The 12,871-nt window shown below is 40.7% G+C and overlaps 1 protein-coding gene across 2 annotated transcripts in view; it reads right to left on the bottom strand.

Moving 5' to 3' along the window:
• Nucleotides 1-12,871, bottom strand: part of PLXNB2 (plexin B2) — a 252,062-nt gene that overhangs the window by 101,099 nt on the left and 138,092 nt on the right. The window lies entirely within an intron of this gene.

The following is a 12,871-nucleotide window of genomic DNA, read 5'->3' as shown; positions in this document are numbered from 1 at the left end:
TCTGTAGTGTTTGTACAGTAGCTCTGTTGGGAAATGTCAGTTCAGGCTATTGAGAGCACCCACACCCATCTCTGATGCTTTGCTACCAGATGTCTTTGCCTGAAGCAGGGCTCCCTGATACAGTGCTTACAAGAAATGCTTCTACATTTATAGGAATAGACTGAGGGAAACCTGACTTTAAAGGCACGGAGTTGCCTGTGTGATCTGGGCTCCTGGCACAGGACCAGCTTGAGCATTTTACCCACTGATGAATGCAATGATGAATTCCCATTTTCAGAGTGGTAATCTGAGCTCCTTTCAGTTTAACTTGAGTACTGACCTCTATGCATCCACAAATAGGACTGGGAAAACCCCTAGAATGAAAGGTTTCAAATACATTTTTCTCCCAAGAATTCCTTGCCAACTATTTTTAACATTCCTGCTCTGCATCCTGCTTGTTCACATATTTTGCTCTCATGGACTTAGCAGTAACTGGAAGTGGAGGCACCTTCCTCAAGGCTGCTGATCATGCTTGAACTAGTCACTGCTCTGAGCATTATGAGCCTGTGCTCTTCTGGTGGTGTAGCCTTATGGCTGGTGGGCCAGAAAACCCACAAACATCCCCCGCTTACCTCCGCCATGTACTGGGATATGCAATACTTCAATGATGTAAAACAAGACTTCAATCTCATATTTCCCCTGTCAGAACACAGCCTAGAGTCCCTAATTCTTGTCTGAGAAGGCAACACACTTTTATCCAGTTTCCATTATTTCCCGCTGCTGCAGAGAACCCATTCTCTCCCAGCCACTGCCGTGAAATATTCATCTATAAAATAGCTCTTGCTTGAATGTTTTCTTTTTCTCCTGAAGAAAGATTTAGGAACAGCAGGGATACTCTTAAAATCTGCATCATAATCTTTATGACATGTTTTATCATCAAGCATCTTTAAGCTTTTACCATGGCTCCCATAGTAGTCTTCAGTGAAAATGGGGAGAGCTAAGATGCAAGAGACTAGTATTAGAATTCTGTGGAACAAAAAAAAGAGGGTTTACAGTCTGCTAAGGGAAATTTCAGCAGTAAGCTATGAAAATGCTGGATGCTAGTGCTGTACATCAGCAAACAATATCCAGAGACCCACAATTTACATAGGAAATGCTTTTAATAGGCACGGTTTCCCCGGCTCTCAGCCACCAACTCAGCCTCCCCTTGTAGCTCCCAAATAAGTCTGCAAGTCCACAGATCATCAGAGCTCTCAGGGATAACGGCAGCAAAGCCTGGCGCCTGCACTGTGCATTTTTTGGAGTGTTGCCATGGTGATCACCAGCACGCTCATCCCCTGAGAGCTGAGCTCAAAACTCATAGGGAACCAAAGCAGGACAAAGAAATGACACCCAAGCAAAAGCAACAGGGAAATTGTATGTAATAAGCATACATACACACTTTCCTACAGAAACTCTCAGAAAATAGTTATTTTTAGAACTGAGTCATCTGTAGTAAAGAAGCGCAGTCTTCATAGTCCCAACTCTAAACCAGGTTTGTCTATGGAATAAACCCAAGTACCTGTAACCCCAACTCAGCTCGTGGATCACTATTTGGCAGAGGGTAAATTCTCAGCCTCTGTAATATGAAAATCCACATTTGTGCCATAAGGACAGAGAATAAGGGATAAATAAGCAGATAAAAAGAGAGATGCCTTTAATAATATAACACTGTAGAGCAGCAACAGATCACTAGATAGCTAAAATCTGATATTTACTTTTTAGAACATTACATTTCATTATTCCATGAAAACAGTTAATACAACAATTCTTAACTATCTGAGCAATTTAAATTTTCACCAAATACTTTACATCATCTGTTGGTCCTTATGGCAGTTATACTCTTACTGCATTCTCAACAAAAGGGAATCGCATTTGTGTGAACACTAAAACAACTCTGTTGAATAGTGTGCAATCTTGATGTAGAGTTGATAAACCTTTTGTATGGTGCTTTCACTCCCGCCCTACAAAAGTGCTGTGTTATCATGGTCATTCAGAAATAAACCAGCAAAAAGAGACACCAAAATTGAAAATCTGGGGCATGTCAGATATGCCACAGTCCAGAAATAATACTAAATGAGAGTCAATCAATGTTTTGCCATTAGGCAGCATGTTTCAGTCAGAGCTTATTATCAAACAATGCCAGGCCCTTTTGCGCCTAAAAGCTCTGAGCTCACTTAGCTCCACACAGCTTGATGCTCAGCTACTTGTGCATGGTAGTTTCTTTTCCTAAAATAAATTATATTCTCTATGTTCCTACCTTAGCTTCTTATTACTGTTACAACAGACTTTGTTAGTCCTCTCCATGTCATCATCTATTAGACCCTCACATAAAAACATCATTGTGTTATGGAAAGCTGCCTCCTCCCAGATGAGCAGAGCTTTTCAGTCAGATCTGCTTTAACTTCCATCAAAGCTTTCAGGTTTGGTACAGCAAAAATCACTTCAGAGTCTTGCTCTGTCCCTGCCCACAAAATTTGATGTGGCCTGTCACTTATGACCATGGGCAGCACTTTACTTGCTGCCTCTGGACTAGTGCCTGATGCTCATCAGTGTGGAAGATCACCTGCTGACAAGAAGCTCACAGAGCTTTGGTTTCTTCAGCATATTCATGGTTGCACAGTCCCATTGACTATGGACATAGACAGGGTTGTGTACAGTATATTGGCTGAGTATCTATTTGCATGATGCACAAGAGTTTACTCAGTACCTGCACCTCTCCTCACTTGGGTCCTACAGTTAATCTTTCTTTGCTATCCACTCGTGTGAATTCTTTGTGCTTCCCCAGGCTGTCACCTCCATAATTTTCAAACTAGCACAGGATGAATAACTTCTGGCTGGAGGAAGGGCTGAGGGAGAGACCCAGCTACAGTCTTCGGTATTTATCATTCCATCTTTAGCTCCTTCTCTCCCAAAAGATGCTGACACCTGCCTTGAGCAGCCTCACTGTATTTTAATCTTTTTTGATCCCCTCTAACAGTGGCTGATTTATTTCCAGCATATATTGGTATTTCTGCTCAATTGCAGGGAAAGGATTTGAACTTTAACGAGATCCCTACAAAATCACTGATTGCAGTAGGCAATAATATTATGGTTCCTACGAGTTCATACCTTGATCCCTTCAGGGAAGAGGTTTTATTTACCACAAATAAAGATGAAGCCTGACAGACAGCCTTCAAATCAAAGCGCAAACCATAAAATGTCTGATTACTCACAGAACCAGCATTTAACAGCTTAACTTAGTCTTTATTTAGATTTTATTTTGCATATTTCAAACATAATGAAAGCAAACTTGTTGTGAATAAAATAATTTTGCAATCTAACTTATCACAATCACTCACCCACTGTCAGACAAGAATTCTCATAAAATTTGCACTTATGAGATCAATTTATACTGATTTCTGTCTCTCAGATGCTTATGCCTTTTTCAAGGCTGGTGAATGGAAAACCGAGGCCGTAGTACAATTCCAACCACACCAGAAAACATTGCTGTATGCTCTAATGTGCAGCTGCTTAGGGAATTTACTTAAAAGGCTCTATTTTCCTTACTGTAACAGCATGCACTCTCCCACCCACTACTTGTATGATACTATTTTACAAGGATACCACAAATCTTTAAAGCATGGGGACGAATTAACTACACAGGGGATGTCAGATATTTACCTTGCCCGAGAATGTTAGATGCATTAGATGAATGCTGAGGACAATAAATGTAGTTCAACTTCAGTAAAGGAGTTGGCAGAACAAGACAAGGAGCATCACTGCAGAAATCCTTGTCTCAAAAACATCGTAAAACATCAAATGTGCCTCCTCCCCCCTTGCCCCTTCCCTTTCCTCTCCCCAGTTATTCAGCAATTGGAGTTACAGGGAAGGCTTTTGCCAGCTGCTTAACAGACATGTGAGGAAGATCACAGCAAGCCTAATACCCCACTTGGGACACTTCCTTTTTCCTCTACTGTCCCACAAGGTCAGAGTTTCAGTTTTATCAAGTGAATCTGACAGCAAGCAGCTTGCCCCTCTCTCTACAGGTTGTCCTGTATTAATTTAAAAGAAAGATCTTGGGTAAATGTTACACTTTGCCTAACAGCTGGGCAAAAGAGTTGATACCTAGTGCATCACTGGAGAAAATCTATGCCGTGTCTAAGTGCAGTAGTCCCTTGCTCTGAAAAGGAAAGTCCCTGCTTTGGGCTGGTATTGTCATGCAAGAAGTGGTGAGAAGACTCTCATGGAGCTGTTATGGCAGGAACTACCCATTTTTCAGCTCCCAGCCAGGTTAGTTTTCAGCTCTTGCTTAGGCTTCAGTTTTGGCTGCATGCATACTTATACCACCCATGGAAGTGGCAGAATCAAGCAGCTAGGGTAGATGGGGAAACCATCCCACCTTGTTCAGCAATAGCATGGACTGGTACCCAAGAAAATGATTGCATAAACTTGTCATGACACAACAGGTAAAACACCTTCAGTAGGTTTCCTACAGCTGAAAAAAAGAAATTCTGCCTCTCTCCTTGCTAAAGACAACAGACAGACAGGCTTGCTGTGAGAGGATATTATCTCTGCTCATTCTTCTTTTGTGAGAATAAACACCAGCTTTCCTATAGGATGACTATTTTCAGAGTACCACATTTGCTTACGCTAATGTTAGCTTATTTAATTTTGCTCAAGTTTTGCAAAATAGATGTATTTGGAACATCTTCCTTTCTTTATATTTTTTTTCATTTCCATTCCCCATCTACATTATTTACTTGTTCTTTTCCTCCTGGTCCTATATATACTTCAAAGACATATTTTCCAACACCAGTTTCTCTCAGCATAGCATGCCCCCCAGCTGTAAATGCTTTGCTCACATAAGCCTCCCTTAGGAGAGATAACTTCTTTGCATAGAGCTCCTTTAGGCAACATCTGTAATCATGTGAACAGGTAGAACATTCCCATGTGGCGCAGCTCAATAAGGAAGGACACGCATCCAGCAAAGCAAACCCAGGGCAGCACCACAAATATTTATAGAACAGATATAATCCATATCCTGCAGCTTGGACCACTATAAAAATGCTATCCAATATATCTTTCAAGTCAATCAACTAAAGAATTCACATATGGATGAATGGCCTGATATAAGTTCACCCAAGGGTATGAAAAACCTGGGAATGCAATGGATCAGCTTATGCCTGGGTTACTGACCACAAAGACTTCCTTTCCTAGCACCACCCTGGCCTTTTAACAGGATCTCCTTGGATTTGTGACCAAGCACACCTCTCTACAGTCACTCCATTTCTGGGTACCTCCGATGAACACTGGCCGTCTCTGCCACTACAGAGCTGAGACCAAAGTAGGCATTTTCTCCTGTACAGAAGGATATAGCTCATGCTTTCTAAAGATGCCGACTGTAAGAAGTGCTAAAAGACCTCAGGAAGCTGCTCCACCACCCCTGACATCAGCTGTACTATATGTTTCTGCTCACTACATTGGAAAAGGTATTGTGACCTTTTTTTCCCCTCTCTGGGTACCCTGAAGAGCCAAATGGCCAGTAGCTTAATCTGAAGACTTTTGGATGTGGAACTGATTCAGAGAATGACAAAGTCAAAACTGTGTCCCAGCTTTCTGTTCTAAGTGAGGGTCCCCTGGCATCCACTGTGGTGTCCTCAGGACTTCTCTGACATCCAGCAAGAGGTTCTCAGCAGAAAACACCTCGAGAAAGGAAGGTAAGAAGAGGATGTCAAAGTACAAATCCCCATAACATTGCCTGTAACAGGTACTATGATTTAAGAAGCCATTATTCCCACATGAGGGAAAAAAATACTGTCTTTTTTAGAAATAAAGATAAACACAACTCTCTTTATATATGAAAAATAACTAGAGCTCTCAGAGCAATGCCCACCTTCTGCTTCCTCCATGCAACCAGCACAATCACTCTTTCTCCAGGTTCAAAACAACAACAAGAACAAAAGCACAAGCTCTAAACCCCATGGGTTTTGAAAACATAGATCTAGCTTTGAAGCAAACTGTGGCAGGTCCCTTTGGTTGTCTGGAAATTTCCAGACACATTGTAAAGAAAACCCTAGCTGTGTATAAACAGAAGAGCTGTGATGTTTCACAAACTCAGAAGTTTCCAGGAACTGTAATTTAATATGATGCATTTAACTAGTCACAAATTAAATTGATAGGATTGTAAGGAAAACCAGCAAGGATAAACAAGACTGTATTTTGTGTATCCTTGAAAGACTTCTGTTTATGAAGTCATTGGCTTACTGACTGACAATGAGAAATTTCCTACCTAAACCTAGATGTATTTATGTCTTGACATTACTTCATGACACTGTGCTTGATCAGATTGAGTGCTGCAGTAACAGGACACTAGACTATTGTTTAGCGGTCTGAAAGAACAGCTACTTTTAAATAGAATGTCTTTTGCCTGTACTGCATTAACTCAATAAAATAAGGTTGAGGCTTGCCTTGAATTTAGCCCTAAAAAAATATTAAGCAGACAAGTATTTAATTCTTACATTTATCCTTGTTAAATCCTTTAATTAAATGTAGGATTAATTGACCTAAAGATTAATATAGAGATATTTCTCAACTAATACACTTAGATGCATTAAAGCAGGGAGAAAAACAAAACAAGAACACAAGCAGGGCTTATAACCAGGTTCATGCAAACAGCATTAAAAAAGTAACACCCTGAGAGCACAGGGCAGTTTTTCATGTTTGCTAGAACAAAAGTAACAGCAAAGGTTAAGAACAGTGGAGGTGGCATACTCCATACAAATCGGCACACTAATGCAAACCGTTTCCATTTACCAAAGTAACATACCAGTTCACCGAAGACAACTGCTTAAACAACATCACCTCTATCCTGAAGCAAGAGGATGCAGGGCAGGAATGGAGCAGAGGTCCTCAAACTGCTAGCTATAGAGAGACCCATGACAGCACTTCAGTCAGGCTGTAGGCTCTGAGTGTATGTCAAAAATTAATTAGACCTGAAATGAATGGGGGCCTCCTAAAATTGTACATTTATCAGTAATTGCACAGTTCGTGTTGGCATAGTTGCCAACACACACATAGCAGCAAGATCCTAAGCAAGAAAAGAGGCAGAAGAGTGCCCTTATCTGTGCCTGTTCACATTGGTACTGTTCATTCACCTAAAAGAAGGGAGGCAAGGAGGCTGATTTCCCTCACTCCAGCATTGGCAGTCCCATGAGAAGGCTCATTTTGGCCAGGAATCAATGGTTTATGGAGACAAAGCTAACAAAGCATCTGAGAATGACACTAAAAATCATATTAAAACCCTAAAATCAATGCTAGAGTTGATGCTCACGTCTGATTTACAACAGTTCCCTCTAAGTCTGTAATGCACTTCTTTTTCTAAGCATGGACAATTGTCAATTTTTATTGCCAGACACAACAAGAAACTCAGTGCCAATATTTTAACTTCTGTGAGAATACAGACTAATACCCCAAATGGGCACCACAACCTGCTTATTCTGTAAAATCCTGTGGGCTGACATACTGAGCTGAGAGTGTTATGGGGGTCCATCTGCCTCTCAGTCCCATTATGGATTAGGAGAAGGAAGAAACCTGTTACAGTGTAAGCAACAACCAAGCAGTTGTATTCACCAGCCTTTACAGGAGGAAAAGGAGGACAGGTTAGATTGATAGCTTCAAAAGGAATTTCTCAGTGCATCTCCTCCCTCCATTTTCCCCAAATTGAGATAACCTGAAAACTTCAAATCTGTCTAATAGAACAAAGAACTGATGTGAAGCCCTATTTTACTGCACCCAGCTTTTCTACTCTGTTTCACTAGGCTTGGGTAAACTGCTTTTTTTCTTCTCTTGATCTCCCCAGGATGCAGCAGCCCTTGCCAAAAATAACTATGTTTTAATTTTCCTTCACAATTCCCTTGCAGAAGCCTGCACTGTTTTAATGCTGGAGCATCACATATCCTTTTAATCCCTGCCTACACATTTTAACATTTCAAACACATGATTATTTATAAGTGAAAAGCCACTAGGGCTTTGGTGAGGTAAAGTGGTTTAGAGGGGACTGGAACTGGGGAGGGGGGATAAGGAGGGTGAGTCATCATTTTCTGGTTTGAATCCTTCACTCTGTTTTGGGCTTTGTGATTAGCAGTAGCAGTTATTCACTCTGAGCGGGGCCAAGACAGTAAACAAGTCCTCTGTATCTGAAAGCCGAACAATTCCAGCTCCTAATTCAACCCTGCATGCCTGCTCCAGGCTGTTCAATCACTGAGACCCCTTTCTGTAGCCTAGGCTTTTCCCTCCTTTAAGTGCCAATCCATCGACGGCCTTTGGCTGGGGTTTTGTCTGCTCCCACCTGCTTCGGCAAGGAGAACAGACTGGGATGGAGTGACGCCATCCTTAGGTTCTATGCTGTATTCAGGGCTGGGCATTGCCACAGCAAACGCAGCAAACAGGTTACAAAAACTGTTTGCACAGACAAAGCAAGGCACTTGAACACCACCACTGCTCCAACTAAAACACCACTTGGAAACAAGTTGCACTGCATACTGAAGGGAAGACAGCACTTGTACAAAATCCCCTCTCCTTTCAGTTGTTGCTCAACAGGGCAGCAAAAAATTTGTCCTCCAGCCTAATTATACCACTCTGCTGACGCTTTAACAAAAGGAGAAAGGGCCATGACAGAAATAACAAGAAATAACCTGCATTTCTAATGGGAGCAATGGGAGGAGGCAGAAAAATTAACTGCCATCATGCACAGTGTTTCTTCCCACTTCATGCACCCTCTCCCTCTCTATGCAGCCCTTCTTACACACACCTTCCTGCAAAAAAATCTCTAAAGCCTGACCCTCCCAAGCCCATCCATATCTCATACCTCTTGCAGCTCCTCTGAGAAACAACCTTTTGCCTTAAGCTCTGAGAGCTGGGCAGTGCAAGACCCCGAATCCAGCCTAGGAATCAACAGCATTCAAGTTCCAGCTCTAGACATTTTAGGGATGCCTAAGTTTGGGAAAAGCCTCAAGTGTGAATGCCTTGGGTTCAGCATTTCTGTACCAAAATACTTGCACTTAGTTTCAAAAGTGTAAATACTCTTGAGCTCCAAGTATAATTTAGGACAACTAAGAATATGCAGAACCTCTGAGAATTAGACTAGTTCTTTCAGTGAATTAACTAGGTAGCATTTGAGAAAATGCTGATGTTAGACAGTATTTCAGCTTCCTGGGCTATAAATGGATATAATTTTTACTTACCTGACAGGTGTGTCATGAGAATTAGCTAATATTTAAAATGCTTTGCCAAGTATTAATTAAAGAAGGATTGTTTTGCATTTAAAATAGCTACTATTTTGAAGTTGAATTCATCCCTCTCCTAAAATGGTAAAGAATCTACTGTTTGTTTTCCTATGTATTCCCCAGGAGACTATTTCAGAGAAACATGAGAAAGACAGACTGACATGCAGATCTGTTTTTCAATGGATACTTCTAAATTTTGTTGCAAAAATCTTCTCTCCTGTGGGTCTTGTAGCCAGACCTGTAGACTTAAGTCAAATGTTACAGAATGTAAGGAAAAAGGACACCCCCTCAATAAACCACCTTTTTATAACTAACCTACTACTATTTTTTACAAGGCAGGTCTCAAAGTGAAGTGTGAGAAGTTTATAACACATTGCAGATATTCAAGCACTGCACCTACTGGTAAAGCATGGCCTCATTTCTCCATAGAGCGAAAAGTGCCAACATATGGGCAAAACCCTATTACAGGTTCATCTGTAGCCAGTGATATGAAATATGCCCAAAGCTAAGCAATGCTTTTGTTAGATAGGTCACATATGTTGACTGCTGCCAAAGAAAGATGTAGACCCAAGGCTGGCCTATGGACCCAGCTCTCCCCAGCCGTTCCATGCTCAGTACTAAGGGCAGGACTTTGACCATGAGTGTGCTTGTCTCAAAGATCTAGCAGCAAATGCATGACATCTGGCCTTTGTACGGCCCAATGAATATAAACCCAGATTAGACGGAAATATAAGATTGTATTTGATAGCATATGGGAAAACAGCAGCATAAGTCTCCAAATAAGCTGCTCTTGCACACTCTTGAGAGATCATTAAGGAGGGGTTTCCTGTGGTTGCCACTGCTGGTAGTTACAGCCTGACCTGGTGTCCCAGGCTACTTGTTCTGCTAGTCTAGAGTTATCATCTTTCCTGGAACTGCAGTATTCTCCTTGTTGCCAGTCAGAGAACACAGGGAAGATGGAGCTAAATGGAAAAAAAAAAAAGATGGGGCACAGGTACTGGAAGAGATGCCAGAAGGCACAGGCATGAAGACAGATGCACCCTTTATGCAGTCCTGCTGAAAGCCCTTTAGGGTCTCGTGATGACGACAGCACAAATTCCATAAGAACATTTTGCAAAGCCCACGTCTTGTTCTCACCAAGACATGCAGAAGATACTGAACAAATGTTACCTGATGTTTTGGTGATTTAAGCCCTATGGATCTAAAGATGAATCTCAGAGGTAACCCTAGGGACTCCAATTCAATTGACTGTCATGTATAGAAAATACCAAAATTAAAGTTTCTTACGCAAATCTTTCATAATAGTCTCTATGATGGGAGACTTTTTCTGTTTCCCTTGCCTCATTTCATGCACAGCATAGGCATTACTTAATGAACTAGCAACTCTTCAATATTTATTTTTCCCTCACTCAGTGTGACTCTATGCCTTATTTATCGTGCTATCACAGAATCATATCCAAATGCTGTTGAGAATTATTTATAGCATTTACTGTATAGGAGCCAAGTTCTTATAAATAACAATTTTATGATACCAGGATGTATTATGAAACTAAGGTGGACATTTTTGGGATGGGCTCTGTTTTTCAGCAAATACTTTATAATCCTAGAAGTCTAAACAGCACCTTCATGGACTAATGTCAGATAGCTGCAAGAGACAGATCGAAAAGAAGGTTTCCATTTAAAAGCCCAGTCTAAACATGCACAAAATTATCAGAAAAGTAATGTCTACTGCAGTTCATATTTATTTAACATCAGGGACAAAGTGCCAGTATCCATCTCTCCACAGAGATGTATTCATTCTCCTGCCAGTTTCATGACCACCTAATATTCACATGGTCAACAGTCCACTGCTCCCTGAAATACAGCTCTACCTCAAGTCTTTTATCTGTTTGCACATACGTACATATATGAAATGACATTTTAACTGGGCAGATATCTTTTACAATTTAACCCATACTCAAACAGCACTTTCCTGCTAAACAAGCACTAAAAAACCTATAAAAAATCCCAAATACTCTGCTTATTTTACAAAATAAAAAAGGGAACTAAAGATAATGGTGCTTCTTCCCAAGATTCCCAGGAGAAACAACTGAAGATCAGGTTGATGAAAATAATGTGAAAATAACTCAACAAAAACTTTCACATGTACAAACTCATCACACCCATGTGTAGCTGTTCAAGTAGTGCCACTGGCCTGACACAATCAAATAAGAAGCACTTTTAGGACCATGAAGCAACCAAAGTGAAAGGTGCCAGTAAATGCCTTCAAACTTTGTTTTGTTTTGTTCAATACACACCAGAAGGTTTTAAGAATTTCATTTTGTATCTTACAAGCCTACATAGGTTTCAAACCGGGCCAAATATGGAGAGTCAATGCACAGACTTGTCTCTAAACCTTTAGCTTAGGTTCAGTGTTGTCAGATCTGAGGATCTTCATTTCAAGCAACCCTGTATCACTAGACAACTCTATATAAACCAGACAGCATTTCACAATGTTCCTGCAGTATCCCACTGTTTCAGTACTATTGGTCAGTTAGCAATTTTAGAAGACAAGTTTATAAAAGTCCAAAGGCTAAAATTAAAACTGTCCCAGCTTGTTAGATATTTAAGACAGGATCACTGTCCTATTTGACATCTAAGTTGTGAATTCTGTACTTTATCCAGCATTTGGAAAGGCTTAGTTGGCTGTTTCCAAACTCATCAGGCATGCTCTGGAAAATGGCAGGTGAGATCGTGGGAAAAATGTGATATGAAAAAATCCTGGAATGAATCCGTGGCAGCTTGAAGCTCATGACTAATGCTAGCCTGCACACCAGAGCTGCTCAAAGCCTCCTGGGGTATGACTTGTAGAGATACGGCTTTGCTTCACACACAAATATGTACCTACATATAAACATGTTCATGCAGACAGCTAGGGAGTTCACATTATTACGAAATACAGGTGGGGAAAACAGTTACTTTAGGAAAAATAATGGTGTATTCACCAGCAAAGTAATAGTTTCAAAAGGGTCTAGAAAATGAACCAAAGCTCTTATTGTTAGAGAACTATTGACTCCAGGTTTGAAAAAGTGACCTCAAGTGAGCAATGATGCACTTAGCCTGGAACTTGCAGCCACTGTATTTCACTCTAAATTGAATTGCCAATCCACAGTGCAATCTTCTTCTACTATAAACTCACATCTTTGGGGTGACTATACAGAAAAATGCTATAAACTGGCTGCATTATTTGAAGTTAGACTAAATTCCTTGAGAAATGGAAAATGCGTCCGCATTACAGAATTTAAAGATCCCCATGAGTATTAATACGGGGGTAGCAGTGGGTTTTTTTCCTTTTAAGGGCACTTAGTGGCAACTTCATGTTGACATTTTTCCTGCAAGCAGTTCATAAGCATGCAAATAGCTAACAGCACATGGCCCCGTTAAAAGCATTTAAGTATATATAACCTACAGACCTATACTGAAAACCACATAATAGACATTTTATACCTCACACACATATGCACCATGATCAGACTCAGCATTCTTGCCACACTAAAAGTGGTCTTTTTGGTAAATTAAGCTGCCAATTTAGCATGATTTATATCGCC

Source organism: Melopsittacus undulatus, chromosome 5, assembly GCF_012275295.1.
Source record: "Melopsittacus undulatus isolate bMelUnd1 chromosome 5, bMelUnd1.mat.Z, whole genome shotgun sequence".
NCBI classification, from domain to species: domain Eukaryota; kingdom Metazoa; phylum Chordata; class Aves; order Psittaciformes; family Psittaculidae; genus Melopsittacus; species Melopsittacus undulatus.
Note: the sequence above shows the minus strand (reverse complement) of the source record. Positions and strands in the feature narration are given on the sequence as shown.